Source organism: Passer domesticus, chromosome Z, assembly GCF_036417665.1.
Source record: "Passer domesticus isolate bPasDom1 chromosome Z, bPasDom1.hap1, whole genome shotgun sequence".
Lineage (NCBI taxonomy): Eukaryota > Metazoa > Chordata > Aves > Passeriformes > Passeridae > Passer > Passer domesticus.
In genome coordinates this window covers 72,661,404-72,673,999 of record NC_087512.1, presented here as the reverse complement: position 1 = coordinate 72,673,999, position 12,596 = coordinate 72,661,404, and the positions used below count along the sequence as shown (strand labels likewise).

At 33.6% G+C, this 12,596-nt stretch overlaps 1 protein-coding gene across 6 annotated transcripts in view; it reads left to right on the top strand.

Annotated features, from left to right (window-relative positions):
* LINGO2 (leucine rich repeat and Ig domain containing 2) overlaps positions 1-12,596 on the top strand; it is a 478,753-nt gene that overhangs the window by 259,885 nt on the left and 206,272 nt on the right. The gene's annotated exons all lie outside the window — the stretch shown is intronic.

Here is a 12,596-nt window from a genome sequence, read left to right as displayed (position 1 = left end):
TCAAGGGTCATTTTCTGATTAGCATTATTTATAATATCATCTTACATTAGAAGGGAGAAGTTAGACACTATTGTCTTTCATTTTTAGGTAGGTAATATCTATAAACTCTTGAGACTGTATCTTCTTCTGAAAGTGCAGGAAGTATTATGGCCTTTAACATCCCAGATTACACAAAACCAATTGTGAAGTCCAGGGAGAGTGTTTGCCACCTCTGTGGAAATTTGTTGCAAAACAGGAAGAATATTTTGACAAAGTTCTTTACTGCCTGTTAAGGGCTAATTTCACATTCTCAGTGTGCTTCACAGAATTTTGTCACAGAATCAGAATAAAATACAGAAATATTTTGTCATTGCCGTGTAAGATTTGAAGTGAGACACTACAGAGAATTGCATTTGTTATTAATTACAGGTCTAGGTCTCCTTTGGCATTCTCAACAGCTTATTTTTCAGACTTTATAGAGGATAGCAATTAACTCTTCAAATAGGGCCACTCATGAGGATCCCAACATCTAAAATTAGACTTCTAACTTAAAATATCTTGTCTAAAAACCTGACTTTCCTTTGCTGCTACTGATGTTAATAATAAACCTCAGGGCCTTAAGATCTCTTCTCATTTACTCTTCTCCTCTGTGGATAGTTTGTTCTGGATGAATCCTCCTGCATTACCAAGGCTGTATCTGCTGCATTCCTTTATTATAACAGACTGAAGTGCCACTTCAGTAATTGCTGGAGACAGCTAGGCAGCAGCATTTAAAATGCTATGTGTGGAAGCAAAGCCACCTGATAATGTTCTACCTATTGTCTTGTTCCAACTTTATGGCTGAAGTTGTTTTGGAATTAGAGACATATTTCTTGGTGAAGTTGCTTCTTAATGTTTCTTTAATTCGGTTTGGGTTTTTTTTCTTGTGGTGCTTTTTCGTGTTTGACTAATGCTCTTATAGGGTGACTTAGTGACATTTCTGTAGGAAATTAGTATTTTAGTTGGGTGAGAAGTAAAAAGTCTATATGCAATTGTTCTTTTGTTTGTTGGTTTCTTTGTTTTTTTGTTTTCAGATTAGGAGTCTTTTTGCATCCCTGTCTCAGCAGTCCATCAGTTCTTAGTCTGAGTCATTTGCTCTTCAGTGGTTTTTGTTTTAAAGTTTAAAAAAAAACCAAAACCAACCAACCAAACAGAAGATCCTCTCTTAAATGTGAAGAATATATGGGTAAACTGTGATCACATGTGCAGCTTTTCTGTCTCAGAACTAATTATTTTTTCTATATCTTAAACAGAAAAGGTATTTCAGCTTAGTACTGCAGGTTTTCTTGTCTTTGAAAATGTGGTTGCTCTAAAGGGCACTCATCTTATAAACAGCAGAAATAATCAAAGGTAACTACTTATATACAGTATTACTGCTATATACAGCAGTCAGTTTGGAAAGTGAAAATTATCTGAAATAAATTGAAATTAATTGAAAGACCTTTTCTTAAAAATGCAAATATTATTATAATGTATCCCACAACAGAATTTTTCTATTTTATGTCTATGATAAATGTAACTGTAAATGTAGTGAAAATAAGAATAGGCTCAAGTTCTGAAAGGGTTTAAGCTCTTCTTCATAACTTCAAAATCTATAACTCGAGTAGCATATGTTAATTCATTTATTGTGCATGGATTTGAGCAATCATGAAATCAATCATAGTTATCTTGAGGTGGAATAGTTTAGAGGGGCCACTCTTGAACAATGATAGCATAAGATGCAATACATAGGTGTCTAAATTGACAAGTTCCCTTTTCTAAACACAAAAGAAAAGCCTGGAATTAAGGTAAAATCACGATATATGAAAAGTATGGAATGCCTTAAAAAATTATGAATTTTTCCAAGAATAAATATTTTTGACTTACCTGTTTTTGTCATATTTTAAAAAATAATAATAAATTAACATAGTCATTAGGATTGACAGAAAATATGTTTTAATTATTTGTAAATATATTTTTCTCTTAATTTTAAGAGAATATTCAGGAACTATGGATTTTTCACCAAACAAAATTCTTTAACTTGGTTCCTCACTGTTTAGACAACATCGTCACTGAGAATATGGGTGAACAGGCTTTATTTTGAGAAGAAACAGGTTTTTAATTCTGTTATTTAATTTAAAGGCTTTTTTAATTGAACAGCTGCTGAAGTTGGTTTGAAAAGTCTCCCCTCTCTTTCTTTTTTCCTAAGCTTGAATTGGATGTGTTTAACTGGGTACACTGCAGAGGTAAGGTGAATTGCAAGACACCCCCTCACAGTCTGGTCGTATAGTGCTGCACAGCTCTTCTTTCAGACAGTTCTGCTTATAGCACCCTGGTAGTTTTCTCCATTGTGATTTTTATTGCCTCTAAAGTGTCAAAAGTAACCAAAACGGGAAAAAAATCCATGAGAATTGCCTTGTTTGGCTTATGTTCAGCTCCTATGAAAGTAGGACTTTTACTTGTGCTTCTTCAACAAAAGTTTGAGAGCATTTTTTATTTAGTATTAAATTTTGATAGATTAGTACCCTAATCCTGAGATATTAAAATCCATATGCCCAAGTGATCATTGAAGTCAGATGGATCTTCTGTATGTCTGAATCTTAGTATTTTGAAAAACTCCCTATATTTGTCCCCATATATGAGTACTCTGAGGCATCATTTTTGTCAGTGAACATCTATATGAATGTTATCTATAGATGTTCATATAGGCAATTTATTACTATTTTATTATGTGTACTCATTTTCAAATATTTCATTAAAACATATATAGTGGTGAAATTCTCTGTTTTCTTAACAAAAGAGAACACAGCAATTTTGACTGTTATTTAAAATACTACACATAATAATATTCTTTCTTACTGAAGAAAAAAACTGCCAGAAAAACAAAATTACCACAAAATCATGAGATTAATTATTTGTTTCTTTTTTCCTTCTTTTTTTTTTGGTTGGGTTTTCTTAAATATGAATAAAATTTCTACTTATGATTCATAAAAAAAGGTTTTCATGGATATCTCATAAATTTAAGATTAATTATTTCTGGTAATAACTACATAGCAGCACATCTGTGATTTCTTCATTTTTCCAAGCTGCCATGGTATTTGGTATTTTGAATCAAGCTTTAGTCTGAGCATTGTCATATTCCTGTGTTGGTTCATAAAAACTAAATTTGTGGTTAATATGTAGAACTGTTCAGCTGTTTCTGCTACAGCAGCATGCTTGGTGAGCCACAAAAAAAAAAAAAAAAAGATTTATAATACAGTATAATTATTTTGGGTTTATAGACAAATATAAATGAATCACATGAAAATCAGGCCATCATCAGATTCTAACAGTCAAAAGAATTTCTGAAATACTATATTTGAGGATACTTTCTACCCTTCTGCTCTGTGTAAGCCTGAAAAATAAAACATTATTTTCCTTTTGAGGTTTGCATGCTGAGTGGCTAGTACCTTTACACTTGATGAACTTTGTTGTTGATTTCTTGAGTCTAGGGCCTAGAGCTTATTCATGATCGGTATAATTTTATGGACAGAGAGATGTAAATTCAGTATTTTGCAGATCTAGTCAGCTTTTTTTCTTGGAGGAATAGTGCATACAGATTAGTTCTAAAGATACATCAACAAAGATTTTCAGTTTACACCATTATTCTATGTCAGTGCCAGGTAATCTTATTCACTGCATGAAGAAGAATACATCTTTACAGAACTTGGTTTGTCAAGGTTTGGGCTTGCTGTTGTCCCACATTTATGTTGGATATGGTTGTGGTGTATGAGCAAATATATTAAGTAGATTATTTATTCTGGTGTCTTGTTTTTCATTTCAGCTTTTCTATTTCATGCATAATTTCTTGCAAATAGTTCCATTTAATTATTGTTGGAGACGGATGAATGGTCCTACAAACCATCAAGCAAAAGTTTAATTTAATTCAATTGAATTTATATGATGTTACCTGTCTGAGATTAAATTTCAAATAATATAGAGAACAAAGAAATGAGACCTTGGTAGAAAAAGACACTTGCACATTAAGTAAAGAACAAAAAATAATTCTAATTAATTTTGAGGGAAAATAATTGAAAATACCAGCGTTTTTCTGCCTGAAGATGGCTGGATTTGGATGACATGGTAAGACTGGCAATGAACTAAGACAGTGAGCAAACACAAACCAAGACAAGTATCAGCAGAAATAGTAACAATAAGGACAGTGCAAAAACATATTTTTATGTAATAACCAAGGAATTTGTCTGAATCTGTTATGATTGTACTTCTATTAGATCTTTTTAGCCTGTCTTCCCTTCTTATTGCTATTATCAATCAATCTGAAAAAGTATAACTTCTTTCATGGTCACTTCCATTTCTGAAGCTACAGCCCCAGACTTTGTTAATACAGGAAAAGATAGTCAGCCAATTTCAGTGCTTAGCCTTGCAAGAAATTCAGAGACTAATGGGAGGGTTAGAAGACAGTAAAATGATAAATATGTCTAATCTGGCCACTGGTTTGTGGGAGTCTAGATAAAGCATGAAGATGAAGGCAGATTTCTTTTTAACCAGTGAGTGCAGATGTCTGTGTGTCATCAGACTTACAGAAGAAACAGAAGCCAGTTGGGAAACCTCACCTGTCAGTAAGTTAAAAATACAGTAAAAAAATAGGGCTTCACTTCAACAAGGCACAGAGAATACGGTCCCAATGAAGCCATGGTAAATTAGGTAAAATAAAAGAATTGGTCTCACTTTTGTTATCTTCTTGATGAGAAAATTATAACACTAAATATTTTTGCTGGTAATTTAAATGATGGATCGGACTGATTAAACCTAGCTAGTGAGAAAATCCACTACTTTGTCTTCCTCTATGAAACATGGAGAGGGACAGGTGGAGGGCAAGCACTAGGCTGAGTGTATCCCTCGAATGACAATGGGCCATGACTGCAATGTCTTTTTAGAAAGGGCATCTTTAACTGGAAGGCATCTTAGTTCAGGCACCTTGTTTTCATGTGAACTTGTCTCTGAACTCCAATTGTGAAACAACGTAGGACTCAGTATATTGATTGAACATATGTTTTCATGTGAAAAATAAAAATACTGCTTGTCTCTTCATGTCTCTAGTTTCTAATTTAAATTTTGAGACAGAAAATATATATATAGATATATATATATATATAAAGATAAATTTTTTTTATATTATAAACATTGCTATTAATCTTTGGCTCTTCTTTCAAATACAATATCAGTAGGTTTTCAGAGATTGCTGTAATCTGAGAATTTGTGGTCCTTCAAAGCAGGCCAGAATTTCAGAAAAAAATTTGTATCAGGATCTTACCAAAATGAGTAAAATCTCTGTTAATGTGTTGAAAGAATTTTAAGACATATTTGCAGAAGAAAATAATAGCATAAGTTTTCCTGATTTTTTTGTCTCTAAGTCTGTGAATTTCATACTGGTTAATTTGGCAATTCTACAGGGTTTTGCTCAGTTTTGATTGTAGTCTTCTGGTTCTGCTGCACTTCAGAGCTCTTCCACTGTATCAGAAACACAGATCCAAAGTTGCCTGTGATATGTTTGACAATTGTTTTTTTTCTCCAAATCATGGAATGATTTTAAAAAATAACAGTTGGAAAAAAACATGCAGTTTTTTTCATGACTTTGGAATTGTTACATTAAGAAGATGTTAAAAAGTGAAAAAGTCCTGTCTGTGAACACTGGCACATATTTTCAAGTGATACATACCAGCTTACGGAAAGTGTGGGTTGTGACAGGTCAGTGTATTTATGTCTGAAGTTTTAGTTAGGAAGCTGATATTTTTCACAAAGTGGGATTTTTTGTTGTTTTGATTTTGTTTGGTTTGGTTTGGTTTGGTTTGGTTTTGGTTTTGTTTGGGTGATTGGTTTGGGTTTCTCTGACAGGTGGGAAAAGAGAAAAAGAGCACGTGAACGTTAGACTTCCAAGGTTTAAAAGAAGATATAGATCTTGAGAAAAAGTTCATGTAATAATGTTTTTGTCATTTATTTACAACTAAGAAATATTCTTTCATATCTCTGTTGTGCCCTTGACTAATCTGCCTGTCCAAGGTATATGATATTATAATATCATATCATGTAATATCATATAATACAATACAATATAATCTCCTATCAGTATACATATCTATATATATATTTAATTAGAATGTAAGATAAATGTTATATATGTGTGTATATATATGTATACATACATATATAATCCGTATACATATGTGTGTATATATATATGCATATGTAGTGTATATGTAGTGTCAATTACCTATATTCCATGGCACTTCAACTATCAGTAATCCAGTTAATCACAGGTATTGAGCAATAACAGCTTTCAAGCATTACAGTTCGATAACAATTACAAAGAAGAGACAAAAATTTAGGTTCAATGGTAGAATCATGTTTTCCTATACATGTATGCATTATTTCTTTCAGTACAAATATAATTTAGTTTTTTGCTGCAAAACCAGACCAAATCAAAATAAAATAATACAAAAAAGTGGTAAAAAGATAGCTGAGACTTGACCTCACTCAGTTTAAATGATGATGTAACAGACTAATACACTTTTCAAAGAGGAATGAAGGAAATATCAGTAATGTTTAGGGAAATTTTATGTTATATTAGATAAATTGGAGTTAATTGTGTTAATCCAGATTTATCTGTGCATTTTTTAATATGCTACTAATTTGAAGATTTGAATTTTATAGTAACTTGGAAACTTGAACAATTAGTATGGCTTTTAAAAACTTTCTCTGAACTAGTTATCAGCTTCATAGGTAGAAGGATTCCTTTTCAAGCAGATGGATATCTGAAAATGTGACTTTTGTGTTTATTTATTTTCTTTTCTTTTCCACTTTGTATCCTGTGATATTTAACACTGTGAAAAAATAGGAACAGTGAACAATGAAAATATGATTTTGAAAAGTCTGTCTATAGGAAAAAAACCTGGATTTTAGTACTTGATGTTTCTTTTGTTTTGCTTCTTTTCAAGGCTTGCTGCCTCACAAGTTTTAGTATAGGCAAGACTAATTTCATAGTGCCAGAATAATCTGTGGAAGTATTCCTTGGAAAGGAAAGATGATTTTATCCGTTAGATTGAATAAGGCTATGAAATTCTGAATGGGAACTGAAGGAAGGAAAAATTACAAATAACTTAAAAATTTCCAAAAGTGGCATGCAAAAATTACAAGGGGAAAAAAATTAAAGGTAGAAGTAGACCTGACATAGGAAGACAGAAAACACTTCAAAACATTAGCTTAAATAAAAATGAAAGGGATCTCATTTTGTCACAAAGACTATTTCTCCTAACTTTCAGGGTCATATTTCATTCCAAATCTTACAATGAGTCATTTGATATAAATATTAACCAGAAAGCATAGAATTATGGACTGTCCTGAGTTGGGAGAGACCCAAATGGTCCATCAGACTCCAACTCTTAGCCTTACACAGGACAGTCCCAGGAGTCACACCATGTGCCTGCGAGCATTGTCCAAGCGCTTCTTGAGCTCTGTCAGTTTTGGTGCTGTGACCACTTCCCTGAGGATCTCCAGTGGAAGCCAAAGTCTAAGCTGTCAGTAACTTATGTAAGACCAGAATTTTAACTATAATCCTTGTCCATATCCTGCAGCTTTCCTCTGCAGGTTTTGGTCATTATTTTATTATTAATGCTTTCATAATTAATTTTAGTTGGTCTGTAATTTTCAATTTGCAACAGGCTGAGATATCCCTGAAGGGCTTTAGACACTACTAGAAAGCTTTGTAGGATCAGAAGTCAGTTAAATAAAAAAAAAAAAAAATTCTATGTTTGATTTGATTATTAATGAAGCCATTAAACCCTCACCCATAACAAAAGTCACACTTATAATGGCCTTTCTCATGCTTAAGTGTCCTCATGTTCAGTATAATATTGTAGAAGGATTATATCCATATAATACACTATTCTGAAGACAGGTAGGTTTAGATATGGTTTTAAGTGTTGGAAAACCTTCACTTTCATAAATTTTTTTTTTAATTCAAAAAAATTGATTTGTAATGTTAAAGTACATTTATATATTAAGGCTGAACCTTGGAAGAAAAGCTTCTTGGTAAGTCATTCAAACTTCTAAAAAATTATAGGAAACTGAATTAGTGATCAGATTTAGCCAAAAGGTAGGATAATGTAGTTCTACCATAAAAATGTTTACTATTTCTGTGTTTATATTTCACTCAGTGTCATTACCAGCATTAAATCAATGCTTCCATTTATTGAAATTGTTTCCTTCTAAACCACTGTGAAATACACATGCATCTCTAACTCTTCTTCATTCATCAGAATCAAAAGTGGTTTTTTATTAAAAAATTGTGGTCATGTACAACAGACAAAACGATTCCTAATATAAAATGTGTCTTCTCATTAAGGAATAGTAAGTCTTACCTCCCATATACTATTCATTACTAGTGGGACAAGAGAAAAAGAACATTTTTATTTCCGACAAAATTATATCTTTATTTGAATTTTAGGACATCTTTAGTGCTACTAATTTTAGCTTTCTTTGCCTGTGATTGGTAGAAAGAGGACTATGCTTTTTTGCCTTTGTAATGCACATTTACAGAGACTATTCAGTTTTTATATTTAAAAAAAAGATTTTTCACCATCAGGGAGGTCAGGCTTGCCTAGGGAGGTGGTGGAGTCACCATCCCTGGAGGTGTTTGAGGTGCCTGGATCTGGTGCTGGGTGATGTGGTTGAGTGGTTTAGGGGCTACACTGTCAAGTGGATGGTTGGACTGGGTGACCTTAAACATCTCTTCTAACATTTACAGTTCTGTGATTCTACAACTTGCTTGACAATGCAATGTATGCTAGTAAAAGTATATCCAGATGACTTAGAGGGAATAGTAATGAGACATATAAAATTCAGTAAGCCAAATGAGGAGTCCATATTTTATCTCTGAGGGGAGTAAATGAATGTCATGTAGGATGTTTCGTATCCCACCCTTAAAGTCTGCAAGCTGAAGAAAACTGTCCTTACAGTAGTCAGCATCACTCATGTGACACCACTCATGTGGAGGGATACAAGCTGGAAAGTCATAGGGATGCTGGTTTTCTTTCTCCTAGTTTTGTTATAAAGAAATGGTGGAACAGGAACAGCAGTGGAATCCTGGCAAATTCCCTGGCATGAAAATACCTGGAAATCAGGGCAATGAGATAACCCTGATTACATTTAAATTTAAAATTTTATGTGCAGAATACTTTTTCCTAATTTCCTCCTTAAATTCAATTATCTGACTACTTAAATATTTTCTCTTCTATTGTCACCTGCACATAAATTGGAAGAATACATGCATTCAGAATACATGCCAACATTCTGTCTTGATGATTTTACCATTCAAGCAGGTTGAAGTCTGAAAAGAAGCCTGATGCCACGAGGAAAGCACACAGCAGCCAGTGCAAGCTGGTTTGGTCCTTTAAAACTTAATGGTCACTGTTTGTCATGAACAAAGACCTTTTTTTATCTCCTTTGTTTAAATGACAAAGGAAAATAAATCTTAAGTTTGGTGTTATCACTGTCAAATGGAATTCCTGTACTCCTTCCAGATATGCATGGTATGTTCTGAAGCTGGATTATGATATATTATGCAGGTTTTCTGGCAGGTGTGGGGTAGGCAGATCATTCCAAGATACTTAGAGATGCTCAGAAAACAGATGTTTTTCCACACACCAGCTGTGTTGACATATTTCAGTCACCTTGAATGTTAGTGTTCCTTTAAGTATCACTTACAATATCTACCAGTACATGTTTGATCCAGGAGTATTTCTGATCACTTTCTGAGAGAACTGCATGAAAAACACACACTTTAGCTATCCTGAATATATAAAATAAGGCTTATTTTTTTCAGGCTGTGAATCCTCTTGGAATTTCAGCACTAAATGCTGACTCAAGTAGCTAATTTAGCAGCAGATTAGCTTTATGCATGAAAATGTTCCCATTAACATCTGCAAGCTTGATTGCAGGTTTACATTGAAACAAATATGAGCACTTTTATGCATCAGAGACCAGTAGACATTATTCATGTCTGAAACTTTGCAATTAATAGTAGCTATTGTTTCAGTGCATTCTTGTTGCCCCCCAGGTATAGCTCGGAAAGGTATATTTGAAAGTTGATACATTCCTAAAATATTCTATAAATTTGTAGCTATGACACAGTTTCTTCCTCTCTGTACACTGAATTTCATAGCCTGTTGAAAATTACAATATTAAAAGTGATTTATTAAAAAGTGATTATTATCAAATATCTTAACATTTCAAAGCAAAGCAGGAGAAAAGAATGAGTCATGATAATATGTCAAATGTCATATTTTGTTTCTATCATCTTTACCAAAATAAGAGTCATGACATGTACTTCTTCAAATGCAGTCACTACATATATAAGTTATGTGAGCAGATGTACATAAATCTCCTTTATCATTGCTTCCCTTTAGCCTGCTCTGACACAGACTTAAGAAACCTGAAACTGGTAAACTAAATTGGAAGGTATATGGCTTCTCTGCCAGCACTGAAAATGCATATATATTGTTTCAAAGAATTGAAATAACCTTCATTGTTTTGCATATAAGTTATCTCCAGTTCTGTTCAACACTAATCACTGGAATCCTTTGAATCAGACCATATATGGAGTTCAGCCTGGACTCAGACTACTTTACCACAATTTTTGTCTCTTACCTTTTCCACAGAAGAAGCTGAATTACACTTCTAAGTAACATATAGGAGGGTAGATGATAGCAAGAGGAGTTTAAAAACCCAAGCAAAACCAACCAAACAAACTAAAACCCTACTAAAAGTACAAAAAAGCATTGCAAGAATCTCCTGAATTTAAGATACCTAAAACTGGTGGTGTAAAGTTTCTAATTTTTCAAGTATCTTTTGCCAGTTTAGGATCAACTTTTCATATTTCAGCATCTTCGTATCAGAAAGACTGATGCAAAGTCTGTGAAATGTTTGTTGTGCTTTTCCACCTTCTAAGTAACACTGGTTAATGTATCACCCATACTCTGATTTTTGCTTCCTCATTTTCTTTTCCATGGGTCTTTACTACAGGTATGTCTGTTGATTTGTCCCTCCTTCCACTGTTATCTGTTCTTTTCATAATATGCTTGGAACAACCCTAATTTGCAATCCTGGCTAGAATGAGACTTAATCAGCACAATAAAAGAGGGAGCTTATTTCAGGAGTAAGCAGACCTCTGAAGTTTACCATTTTAATTCAGTCTTTCCAGCATTCATTACTCCTAAGATTCTAGAAGTTATGCTTGCCTTTAGTGCCACATAGAAAGTGATGCATAAAATGTGTTAATCACAGTGTGTTTATTCTGGACTCACTTTTCTTTCACTGATTTGCATAAATCACATACTTAGTACACCTATGATCTGTAATAGACTAAAATATCACTGAAAATATGGTTCCTTTCTTTAAAAAAAAATAACAGCAGAAATCTTAAGAAGTTACTTTTTTTCTTTTAGTAGATTTCAGAATTTATTGGAATTTACTATTTATTATTTCCTTTAAAACAGCAAGGAATGGTTCATTTCCACATCTGGTCACAAGAAGAGAAAGCACAAACATATCTAGTTTATATCTTGGGTTCAGCCCACAGTCTTTTTGAAAATATTTCTTATTTAACTCACTATCTCATCTAATACAGACTCTATTACATAGAATATTAGAATATTTTCAGTACAAAAGAGGTAAAATATCCACTGGAAAATGTTGAAATGGTGGTGTTCTTTTTTGCTCTTTGTGTCTGACTTGAGAAGTCTTCTATGGAATAAATAAATAGAAATATCCTGTTATAGCCAGCAGAGGTTCACAATCGGAATGTCCTGCAGGAGTTACTCAATTTTTTTTATGACAAGGTCACCCATCTAGTTGACCAAGGGAAGCCAGTAGATGAGGTGTTTTTTGACTTTAGTGAGGATTTTGACTCTCTTTCACACAGTGTCCTTCTGGACAAAATGTCCATCACTCATCTAGACAAATCCATGCTACATTGGGTCAGCAACTGGCTGGTGGGTCAGGCTCCAAGAGGTACAGTGAACTGAGCTACATCAGGCTGGTGGTCAGCCACCAATGGGGTTCCCCAGGAATAAATTTTGGAACCACTGCTTTTTAACTCCGTTATAAATGATGTGGATGCAGGAATTCCCTCCAACCAATTCTATTGTAAAATCTCAACAGTACAGAAGTAATAAAACCTCAAAAGCAATATAAAAGTTGAAACCATATGCTCTCAAATCAAGTGAAAGACCATGCCTGTATTACCACCTTCACATGTGTTTAGTCCAAGTTCAGTTAAGCCACCTTTAGTCTAAATGGAGTCAACCACGATAAAAAGAATGGCAGAATGTACTGGTCCTAGGGTATCTCCCAGGAAGTAGGTATTTTCACTAAGGGTGTTTGGGTATGATAGATATTGAAGTGTTCATGCTGTAATGGGAGGCAGAAAGCTAGTGCTAGTTCTGTGGTCATTGTTAACGTGCGGCAGATAAATGTCTAGAATATTCATCTACACTAAACATCCATCTATACTTTTATTTAATTGGTGCCTTTGGAAGCACAGT